This window comes from Grampus griseus (genome assembly GCF_964374135.1).
Source record: "Grampus griseus genome assembly, chromosome: 18".
Taxonomy (NCBI): domain Eukaryota; kingdom Metazoa; phylum Chordata; class Mammalia; order Artiodactyla; family Delphinidae; genus Grampus; species Grampus griseus.
In genome coordinates, this window is record NC_139012.1 from 846,649 (window position 1) to 858,589 (window position 11,941).

The 11,941-nt window shown below is 51.9% G+C and overlaps 1 protein-coding gene across 2 annotated transcripts in view; it reads right to left on the bottom strand.

Annotated features, from left to right (window-relative positions):
• Positions 1-7,821, bottom strand: part of TMCO3 (transmembrane and coiled-coil domains 3) — a 30,892-nt gene extending 23,071 nt beyond the window's left edge. For both annotated transcript variants that reach the window (XM_082675407.1, XM_082675408.1), the window contains exons 1-2: positions 7,781-7,821; positions 6,084-6,163 (exon numbers count right to left, since the gene is read on the bottom strand). The gene's annotated coding sequence lies outside the window, so the exon portion shown is untranslated. The remainder of the gene's footprint in view (positions 1-6,083; positions 6,164-7,780) is intronic.
• Between the last annotated feature and the right edge of the window lie 4,120 nt (positions 7,822-11,941).

Below are 11,941 nucleotides of genomic sequence, written 5' to 3' on the forward strand. Positions count from 1 at the left end.
AAACACTGAATTTAAAGTATGGTGCCTGATGAAGAGCTGAGATTAAAGATTACATCTGAATTTAAAAGCAACTTTTTAAAGTGAAACTCAGCCTCATATACCTACTAAATCTACCACGTACAAAAGACAAAAACCAATCCCATTTCATACGGTTCACATATCAAAGGCCAGGAAACACCACCTGCTTCCCCCATCACAGATGAGGGGCCCTGGAACCAGGTCCGAGGGGCTGGGAAATGGAGCCGAGCTGGCTGGGCCGTACGTGTGCTTTCCTGAGTCACCTGGAATTCCGTCAAATTTCCAATGTCAGCCTACCTTTACGTGCTAACAAGATGTCAAGGAGAGAAAAAAAATTACAAACTACAACCACACTCAGACACTTTCTATCATGCAGATTCAGGTTCCTCTTCTTCTCCCTTAAGGAAGACTTCAAGCAGCGCCTGGGAGCTCATCCTGGCAGCAGGGCGCAGACAGGACCCCGGCCCCAGCAGCGGGGGGAGCTGCAGCTGTGTCGCCCAGAGGAGGGCTGATCCAGGCGCAGATGGAGGCCGGGTCAGCAGGGTCACCAAGAAAGAATGACCTCGGAGGCAGGAAGATAGAGAACAAAGATGGAAGAGGTGACAAATGCAGGAGAGCCCAGTAAGACGCACCCTGAAATACACCCACTGAGCCTGGCAACTAGGCCCAAGTCCTTATGCCAAAAAGAAAACGAAACAAAACAAAACCCACCGTTTCCAAGGAATCATGTTATTCTAGAATATATATATTTTCATTTCACCGGTAATCCCAATTCTAATGAGTTTAATCTGGTTTCCCAGGTAAAGTAGATTAGCAAAAATAAGAGTGTGCACTTCTAGAGATAGAATGCTGACCAAACCAAGGAATGACAGCCAACAGAAAGTGGACACCGACAGAGCTTACAGAGACACACGTGGGAACGCAGCAAAGAGCCCCAGCCGGCGGTCTGGGGGCCGACTGCTCCACGCACCTCAGCAGACCCTGCAGGGGCGACTGCTGAGGGCAGGAGAGCCACCGTGTTCAGAATGACAATCAGAAGTCACCCATTACAGACTGCACACCGGCTCACTATTCTGGGTAGAAAGTCAGGAAACTGTCCGATTTCAATACTTGTTTAGATACTCTGGGTCCCAGCATCTCCCAGAGGATCCACGGACGCAGGACAGCGCGCTTCCTAATGAGGTGGGATAATGGAGTAGGGCTGAGTTCCTGAGTTCACTGGCACAGTTTTAATACAACCTTAAGAAAACGTTACCACCTTAAGCAAACAAACCGCTGATCCCACAGACAGCCGGCAATATCACTGGTCCGTTATTTTATTGACTCAGTTGCTAAGCGCCTACTGTTTCAAGGGAAAGAAAGAATTCAAGCACTGCAGACACGCACACGTTTAGTACCCTTCAGAACCAAGACACAAATTGCAGGCGCTTTGTTGACTGCACAGACCTAGACACGCACATTCCCTCCAAAGGATCTCAGAAAGTGCTGCTTCTACAGGTTTCAAACTTCAGGAAGATAGACTGCTGCGCAGCTGGCATGTAACACCCCTCCGTCCATGTCGGGCCCCTCCCTCAGACAAGCTCCCGAAGTTAGCTATCCCTCTCCCCGAAACACCGAAGACAGCTAGTCACGTTTATGAAAAACCTCTGAGAATTTTAGCTGTAGTCACACTAACATTTCCACTGAAAAGAGCTTTTACCGTGAACATGAAGTTATTTACAGCCCTTAAGATATGAACCACTCCTTTTTCATAAACACCTCATTTTACCTTCAAACTCGGCTACCAAATCCTACAGACTACTAAACTGTAACATGGTTTTTTTCAGTAAATAGTGTTATTTTGTTATTGTTATTCTTAATTATAAAAAAAGACACTCTGGATTTGTTGTGGTTTTATAATGAATTCTTAAAATTTCCACATCTTGAACGACTGACGCAGTAACCCAGGTGACCTCAAGGCCGAGGAGAGCCTGCCATGCTCACGCATGATGCCATTTACACAACTTCTTTTCTTTCTTCTTCTTTTTTTTGGCCGCGAGGCTTGTGGGATCTCAGTTCCCAGACCAGGGACTGAACCTGGGCCCTGGCAGTGAGAGTCTGGAATCCTAACCACTAGGCCACCAGGAACTCCCTACACAACTTTCTTAAGATGACAAACTGCAGAGACGGGGAAGGGACAGTGGGGGTCAGGGCCCAGGAAAGGGGGAGGCGATGGCTGTGGACGTAACAAGGCAGCAGGAGGGACCCTGTGGGGTGGACGTGTTCTGTGCCCTGACCGTGGTGGTGGCCACACGTGTGTGCACGTGTGACAGAATCACACAGATCTACACACACAAGAGTGCGTGCATGTGCCCTGGTGCACCCGGATCGGGCAGTGGGCTGTATCTCTCCCAGCTCCTGCTTATGATACAGTCTTGCAAGAGCTCCCGCTGGTGATACTGGGTGAAGGGTCTATAGGATTTCTCTGTATTTTCTGAATTTATCTAATTCTTTTATTTAATTATTGGAGTATAATTGCTTTACAACGTTGTGTTACTTTGTGCTGCACAATGAAGTGAATCAGCCAAATGTATACCTATATCCCCCCTACCTTGGACGTCCCTCCCATCCCCACCATCCCACCCTTCTAGGTCATCACAGACACCGCACTGAGCTCCCTGTGCTTTATAGCAGGTTCCCACTAGCTGTCTATTTCATACATGGTAGTGTATTTATGTCAAACCTAATCTCCCAGTTCGTCCCACCCTCCCCTTCTCCCGCTGTGTCCACATGTCCGTTCTCTACATCTCTATTCCTGCCCTGCAAATAGGTTCATCTGTACCATTTTACTAGATTCCACATATCTGCATTAATATACGATACTTGTTTTTCTCTTTCTGGCTTGCTTCACTCTGTATGACAGACTCTAGGTCCATCCACATCTCTCAAAATGACCCAATTTCTTTCCTTCTTATGGCTGAGTAATATTCCATTGTATACATGTGCCACATCTTCTTTATCCAGTCATCTATCATTTGACATTTAGGTTGCTCCCGTGTCCTGGCTATTGCAAATAGTGCTCCAATGAATACTGTGGTACATGACTTTTTTTTTTTTTTTTTTTTTTTTTTGCGGTACGCGGGCCTCTCACTGTTGTGGCCTCTCCCGTTGTGGAGCACAGGCTCCGGACGCACAGGCTCAGCGACCACGGCTCACAGGCCTAGCCTCTCTGCGGCATGTGGGATCTTCCCGGACCAGGGCTCAAACCCGTGTCCCCTGCATCGGCAGGCGGACTCTCAACCACCGCACCACCAGGGAAGCCCTACATGACTCTTTTTGAATTATGGTTTTCTCAGGGCATATGCCCAGTAGTGGGATTGCTAGGTCATACGGTAAGTCTATTTTTAGTTTTTTAAGGACCCTCCATACTGTTCTCCATAGTGGCTGTATCAATTTACATTCCCAGAAACAGTGCAAGAGGGTTGCCTTTTCTCCACACCCTCTCCAGGATTTATTGTTTGCAGATTTTTTGACGATGGCCATTCTGACCAGTGTGAGGTGATACCTCACTGTAGTTTTGATTTGCATTTCTCTAATGATTAGTGACGTTGAGCATCTTTTCATGTGTCTCTTGGCCATCTGTACGTCTTCTTTGGTGAAATGTCTATTTAGGTCTTCTGCCCATTTTTTAATTGGGTTGTTTGTTTTTTTGATATTGAGCTCCATGAGCTCTTTGTATATTTTGGAGATTAATCCTTTGTTCGTTGCTTCATTTGCAAATATTTTCTCCCATTCTGAGGGTTGTCTTTCCATCTTGTTTATGGTTTGCTGTGCAAAAGCTTTTAAGTTTCATTAGGTCCCATTTGTTTATTCTCGTTTTTATTTTCATTACTCTAGAAGGTGGGTCAAAAAAGATCTTGCTGTGGTTTATGTCAGAGTGTTTTTCTTATGTCTTCCTCTAAGAGTTTTATAGTGTCCGGTCTTAACATTTAGGTCTTTAATCCATTTTGAGTTTATTTTTCTGTATGGTGTTAGGTAGTGTTCTAATTTCATTCTTTCACAGGTAGCTGTCCAGTTTTCCCAGCACCACTTATTGGAGAGGCTGTCTTTCTCCATTGTATGTTCTTGCCTCCTTTGTCATAGATTAGATGACCATATGTGGTGGGTTAATCTCTGGGCTTTCTATCCTCTACCATTGATCTATATTTCTGTTTTTGTGCCAATACCACACTGTCTTGATTACTGTAGCTTTGTAGTATAGCCTGAAGTCAGCGAGCCTGATTCTTCCAGCTCTATTTTTTTCTCAAGATTGATTTGGCTATTTGGGGTCTTTTGTGTTTCCATACGAATTGTAAAATTTTTTGTTGTAATTCTATAAAGAATGCCATTGGTAATTTGACAGGGATTGCATTGAATCTGTATATTGCTTTGGCTAGCATAGTCATTTTCACAATAATGATTGTATATTTCTCCATCTGTTTATGTCATCTTTGATTTCTTTCATCGGTGTAAGTTTTCTGAGTACAGGTCTTTTATCTCCTTAGGTAGGTTTATTCCTAGGTATTTTATTCTTTTTGTTGCGATGGTAAATGGGACTGTTTCCTTAATTTCTCTTTCTGATTTTTCATTGTTAGTGTATAGGAATGCCAGAGATTTGTGTGCATTAATTTTGTATCCTGCAACCTTACCAAATTCATTGATAAGTTCTAGTAGTTTTCTGGTGGCATCTTCAGGATGTTCTATGTATATTCTATAGGAATTCTCTGTATTATTTTTTAAAACTTTATGTGACTCTATAATCATCTCAAAGTTTTTAAAACTCTATATAAGTGCTTCCTGTTTCCCACTACACCCTTACTGTGTGTAATGTGCACCGTTTACACTGCAGAGCATGGCAAACATGCCTATGACATTTTAATATTTTAAAGTAGGAAACGCCCTAAAACCAAAGGTTTTCAGTATGACTCAACTAAAGTGAAACCCAAGGTTACTTTTCATTTAGTGTGATAGCAAAAATCAATACTTTGAGCACAAACCTTCCCTCCTACAACTTTCTATTTATACATATTCCAATATTAATTAAAATATATCTCCCCAACTTTGCCAAATTTCTAGGAGGTTTTGCTTGTCTTTATAAAGGCAGAACAGGAATCCCAAAACTAACTTTAAAATCGATGAGATTATTTGATTAAGAAAAAAAATTTGTAATAAATGATTCAGAATAAAAAGGCATATGGGTTCATTATTAAGCCTACTCAAAAACAAAGAAACTTCCAATAATTTTACATAAAAAGTCCAAGATCTGGGGCTTCCCTGGTGGCGCAGTGGTTAAGAATCTGCCTGCCAATGCAGGGGACACAGGTTTGAGCCCTGGCCCAGGAAGATCCCACATGCTGCGGAGCAACTAAGCCCATGAGCCACAACTACCAAAGCCTGCGCGCCTAGAGCCCATGCTCCACAGCAAGAGAAGCCACCGCGATGAGAAGCCCGCACATCGCGACGAAGAGTAGCCCCCGCTCGCTGCAACTAGAGAAAGCTCGTGCGCAGCAGCACAGCAGCAAAGACTCAACACAGCCAAAAAAAAAATGTAAAAATAAAGTCCAAGACCAGGTTTTTTCAGAGCAAAGTCACCAGGTTAAGATTTCTCTCTCGCCTCCACTCTGAGTTCTATCAAGACTGCAGGGTGTGCAGCACTCTCCTGGGACACCCGCTGCTGGACCACAGAGCCCTAGACCATTGCTGGAGGCCCTCCGGAGAATGGGGGGCGGGGAGGCAGCGTCCCTGTTTTTCTACTTTACACACTAGGCTAAAATAAAATGCGAGAACCTGGCAGCCCTGCCCCCCAGCCTCCTGCACACGTGTAGCCAGAGGCCCCTCCGTCTCTCTTCCTCAGGACCTTCCAGACCCACCACCTCAGTTTTAGCAGGTCCAACTGCTCAAAGTCAGTGTGGTTTATTGACAGCAGCCTCTGTCTGTGGGCAGAAGCCATCAGGACCAGGTGGGACACAGCTCCCGGGACAGCCCACCCTAGGGGCCGGCCGTCTACCCAGCTGAACCAAGACCCTAAAGGGGGGAGGGTGGCTGACCTGGTATGGGAGCTCCAGGCAGGAATTCCAGAGCGAGCCGCTTGGATGGGGCAGGATCAGGGTTAGCGGGTGCAGGGCCTCTGGAAAAAGGAAAGCAGGAGGGTTGTTTGCAGTATCTCTTCCTGATGCCACCAGAACTTCCAGGCCAGGCACAAAACGGGAAACAAAGGGGGGAACTTGTGGAAAGATCCAAGGAAGCAAAGAAACCCCCAGTGGAAGCGATCTACCTCAATGTAATCTGTGGAGGAGTTTACCTGAAAAGCCTATTTTACACTTTAACAAGTTAGATGACGTAAAGTCTATTTCTTAAAAGATAAAGCACTTATAAGCACTTATAAGCACTTACAGTACAATTTATGGTTCACTTCTAATCAGTAAAATGGGAGAATGAGTTAAAAAAAGGGGGAGAGGAAGGAAAGAAGAAAATTCTTACGGACAATAAAAAGTTTTAAAGTATTTAATGTTAATTAAACTGTACAAAAACCCAGTATTCCGTTAATAATCCAATCACTGAGACACTGTCTTTTCAAAAATTTATATTATAAAAGAAATTTGGGACCAGTAAGACAGTATGCCGCTCTGGCCGAAAAAATGATCAGAAAAACGTATAAAAAGGCTGTGAACTCAGTTACGTTATTCGCCATCCGGTTCCCCCGGCCAGCCATGGGGTGCCGGGCGCACACAGCGCAGCCCGAGGGGAGCGCAGACCCAGGACGGAATGAGGCCTGGCGCTTTGGGAAAACAGGCCCTTCGGAGGTTACACTCTAGGAACAACATTTACAGACCGGATCCTTGCATCTTCCCACCCTCAGGAAAGCGCTAGAGTCATTCACGGGATACTTGTCCCCGTGACAGGCAGCGACCCTCCACGAGGCCCCCCTCCTCGTAGCGGCTCCCCGGAGCTGGATGACGGGCTGTCCCCGAATCACGCGGAAACTCGGGGCTCACGTCGTGCGTCCTTTTCCCAGGGGACCTGGAACCTGGCGGGGCCGCCTGACACCTGGACGACACCGTGAACGGGGACCACGGGTGAGGTCCGACGGGAACCAGGGAGCGGCTCGCAGAGCCAGGACCCCCAGGGGCTCGTGGAGCGGCGGCTCCTCCGCAGATCTGACCCGAGGATCAGGCACCGGGAGAGTGTAGACTGTCCAACCGAGTGGCCCGCGGTGTCTGAAGCCTCGCCAGCTCCCGCCCGCACCCCCATCGGCCCTCCCCGCAACCCCGGGGCCGCCGCCAGGTGCGGGGTCCGGTAAAGGGTGCTCTGGTGCAGCACCGCTCTCGGCGCAAAGCCCGGAGGAGGAGAGAACGGGCGGGGGCTGAGTGAGGCCGAGAGGACGGAACCTCGGGAGAAGGCGGAGAGACCCCTGGAAAGGAGGAGGGGAGACCTCTAGGGAGAGGAAGGAGAGACCAGACACCGCCCCCCAGGGAGGGGGAGAAGACATCCTCGGGAAGGGGAGACCCCCGGAGAGGGGAGACCCGGGAGGGGGATGGGAGACCAGACTCCCGGGGAGGGGGAGAAGGAACCCCCAGGAAGAGTAGACCTTGGGAGGAGAGACCCCGAGGGGAGACCAGACCCCGGGGAGGAGAAGAACTAACACCCACGGGAAGGGGAGACCCCAGGGGAAGGGAGGGGAGGAGAGGGAAGCCCCGAGGGCCGCACTTCAGGCCGGACCCGGGGCCCCGCGCCGAACGCTCACCTAGACGTTCCGGCCGCGCCGCGTCCCGGGCCCGGCTTTCCAGAGGGGAAGACCTTATCCGGCTTATCCGCATCCCTTTCCGGGAGGCGGGGCCGCCCCCGGGGCGGGGACGAGGACGGGGACGAGGTCGGGCACGGGGAGGGCCCAGGAGGCCCGCAGTGCTCTCTCGAACGCCCTCTGAGCCGACGCGGCTCAAAGGCAGTCGCGGCCCCTTTAAGGAGGCGGGGTGTGGGTTCCGTCCACCCCAGGGCGGCGCGGTGCACGCCGGGAGTCGGAGGCGCCGCGGGGCCTGCATCCCGGCGGCCCCGGGCGGCGCAGTGCACGCCGGGAATTGGAGTCCCGCCGGCCCGGCCTGACCTGTTGCTGCCTCCCTGGGCGGGTGACCCGGGGGCTGAGAACAGGGACGGGGATGGCGCGGCCGGGCCGGGGCGCCTGCGCAGACGGCCAGGGCCGGCGACAAGCTGGGGAGCGCGGGGAGTATGGTAGGTGGCCCGCGGCTCGCCTTCCTCTCGGCTGCTCCCGGGCATCCGGGGCTGGGGGGCGGCGAGGCGCTGCTGGGGCCGAGGGTTGGGGTTGGAGGTCGTGGGTCGGGGACTGGCGGTCGGGGCCCAGGGCCGGGCGCGGAGTCCTTAAGCGCGGCGGGGAGCACGCAGGTGGGACCGGACCGGTGACCCAAGTGCGGCGGTGCTGCTTGACGAGACGGAGGCACAGAGCGGGCCGGGGACTCCGAGCACTGCCTCCTCGGGAGCGCGAGCAGCCGGGTGACCCCGGAGGGAGGACGTTCCGGGCAGGCGGGCGTCCTGCCGGGAGATGCGGTGGACCGGATCGCGCCTGAGCCTTGCCGGTGGTTCAGAGCGGCCGGAACGTGGACTTCAGGGTCGAGAATGGCAGGGCTCCCGAGCAGGGTCTCGTGTTCCCCGCCGAGGAGGGCAGAGTCTCCCAGGAGAGAGCGGGAGCCTGGAAGGTCTTTGAGAAGGAGGGGTGTGTGCGAAGCGATCGCCTTTTGTCCGGAGAACAGGACTTGGATGGGAGGGGGTCAGGACTGCGGGTCGGGGAGGCCAGCTAGGAAGCGGCGGTAATAGCTCGGTAAGAAGAGAAGACTTGAACGAAGACTGTCGGTAGGAACAAGGGGCATGAGAGGAGGGAAGGGTGGGGAATTTCACAGAGCCGTTCAGAAAAGGAGCTAAAGGAGAGGAAGGGCTGTGCAGGCCTGGCTGGGGCGTCTGAGCAGACGGTCATGGTATTGACCAAACTAGGGATTGTAGAAGGAAACGCAGGTTTGTACGGAAAGATGATGCTGTGAGGAGGGGGAGATAGCGGGATCTAGTTGGTTAGAGACGTAGATCTGGAGACCAGGAGAGGGCGGGCTTTCTGGAAACGTACAGTTACTTTGAAACGTCGTGGAAACCATGGTAGTTGAAGGGTTTCAGTGTTCATTCAGTGGCTTCTGCGTGCAAGCGAGGTGGTGTGCAAGGTGCCGGGGCTTCGACGCTGAGCAAGCAGACGTGGGTTTGGTACTGATGGAGACGATGTCCCAGCAGGAGAGACGGGCACTGAACACGCAGCTACATTATTATAGCTGGGATAAGTGCCAGGGAGAGGCACCGGTTCCAGGCACCCGCAGGGTGGGGTGTGGGGTGTCAGATGCCCAGCCAGTGAAGGCTTGACCGCGGCAGCACGGTGTGAGCTGAGCTGAACTCTCGAGAATGAGTGGGAGTGGGGCAGCCAGATGTGCGCGGCGCACGTGTGGGGTGGGAGGGACAGGAATGGGAAGAGGGCTCCGCGGAGCGCAGAGAGCCAGGGAGCAGCCGCGGCGGGAGGCTGTGATGGGCACTCATCTGGTCACAGGGAGGAATGGCAGCCTTTGTCCTCGTGGTAGTGGGAGGCCGGGGAGAGGCTTTCAGGCCGGAGAGAGAGGGTCCAGGAGGAATGTGCCAGGAAGAGGGGAGGCGTGAGAACCAACCTTCTGGGTGGGAAGAGCAGGCAAGAAAGCAGATGGAGAAGCGCCGGTCAGAGGAACGTGAGGGCTCGAGAAGGTCGTCCCCGCCTGCTGTACCTGAAACCGTCAAGGCGACTGAACTGATGGCACGAACTGGGTCAGTGTGGTTGCCCTGGCAGCCCCTTGTAAGTTGACCCTAAGAGGAGATTTTGTTGTATTCAGTGTCTCTGGAAGGGCATTTTAAGGATAACATTTTCATTTTGTATGTGGTCAGTTTTGGTGCCCAGATCACATGGGTGATTTTTTACAAGGTCACAATTAAAATGTTTGAGACTTTTTCCAGAGGTAGAGAATTTATCTGATGTTTTTCCTGGATTGTCCAGATTTTTTTTTTTTTTTTTTTTTTTGCTGTACGCGGGCCTCTCACTGCTGTGCCCTCTTCCGTTGCGGAGCACAGGCTCCGGACGCGCAGGCTCAGCGGCCATGGCTCACGGGCCCAGCCGCTCCACAGCATGTGGGATCTTCCCGGACCGGGGCGCGAACCCGCGTCCCCTGCATCGGCAGACGGACTCTCAACCACTGCGCCACCAGGGAAGCCCATGGGTCCCTTTTTTTACAAATTGCAACTTGAAGCTCTTTGTTCCTTTTGGGCATGAAGCACATATAGTCTTTAGATTTAGCTCTTGGTTGTTGTTCTAATCACCGTAGGGGTAACATTGAATCATTGGAACCTTACTGACCATCCCCTCCCCTTTCATCCTGGCCAGAGACCTGCTCTGGGCTCGGCTTGGACCCACGGCTGCGGTTGCTCATGCAGAACCGGCACCTTTGTGCCACTTCGCGGTTCCGGGGGTAGGATCTGTCTTGGGATAGACAGGTCCTGCCACCTGGAATAGATTGATCATCTGCACTTCCCCCACTCTGTAACTCACGCGGTGACAATTCAGAGCGCTCTGGGTGGCCTGGGGCCACGTGCTCCTCCTGCCTCCCTCCTCCTAGGCTTCCCGGAAAGCGCTCCCCGTTACACTGTCGTGTAGCCGCTTGGCCGCGGTTTAGGAGGGGCTGCGGGAGGCTGCTGTCAGGAGAGGGACCTCGAGATGGGACCTCGTCCTGTCCTCCAGGTGCTGGGCAGCGTCTCCTTGGCGGGGATCTGCCGACTGAATGGTTGTCACCTGAGCAACCGTTGCTCTGTTGGCTCATCTTGGAGAGTCTCAGGGTGCTAAGGTGGATTCTTTTGAGGTGGAATCACGTAACATAAAGTTAACTGTTTCGAAGTGTACAGTCCAGTGGTGCGTAGGACCTTCACCGCGTTGTGCTACCGCTGCCTGTGTCTAGTTCCAGAACACTTTCATCCCCCGAAGGAAGGCCCACACCTGTCAGCAGTCCCTCCCACGCCTCCCTCCCCCAGCCCCTGGCCACACCGCCCGCCCTCCGTCTCAGGACTTGCCTGTGCTGCACGTTTCACGCGAATGGAACCTCACAGCGTGTGACCGTTTGTGTCCGACTTCCTTTGCTCAGCATAATGTTTTCGAGGCCCACCCACATCGTAGCATATATCAGTACTCCATGAATTTCATTGTATGTATGTACCGCATTCTGCCTTCACAAGCCTGACAGAATGTTAAAATCTAGCATTGACCGCAGTTTCCGTAGTGAACATGTCATGGGTCTTCTGAACGGTGCACCATTTTGGGGTCGAACACCTGTCACTGTCTTAAGGTGTCTGAGGTAAGCCTTGGCTTTGCCCACCTCCCTTGGGGAAGCCATCGGTGTCATCAAAGATGCCAGCATTGTCTTTTGTCAGTTTACTGTCAAAGCCTTTGGCATCTGACCGCACTGAGCAAAATTTAATCTTCCCAGAGAACAGAACCTTGAACTCTTTGGTTTTTCTCAAAGGCTCAATTTCAGGAAATAAGGTAGAGAATATGCACTCTACGTGTGCCCCTGGAACCCGGACTGTAGGCTGCCGTCGCTGGGTAGCTGCGGGTTTGTAAACGCAGCCACGTGGAGCACAGTTCGCCCACCTGTCTGCGCGGTGCTCTCACTGCAGCAGAGACCAGCACCTCCTGACCTAGCTCCGGGGTTCTTAGCCCGAGTTCCACCTTCCCCCAGCCTCTGAGAAGCCAGGATGGTCCTAAAAGGTCCATGAAAACCCTGCATTTCTGTGCCAAACCATATGCCCACGTGTGTACCGCATACATTTTCCAGGAGAAAGGATCCAT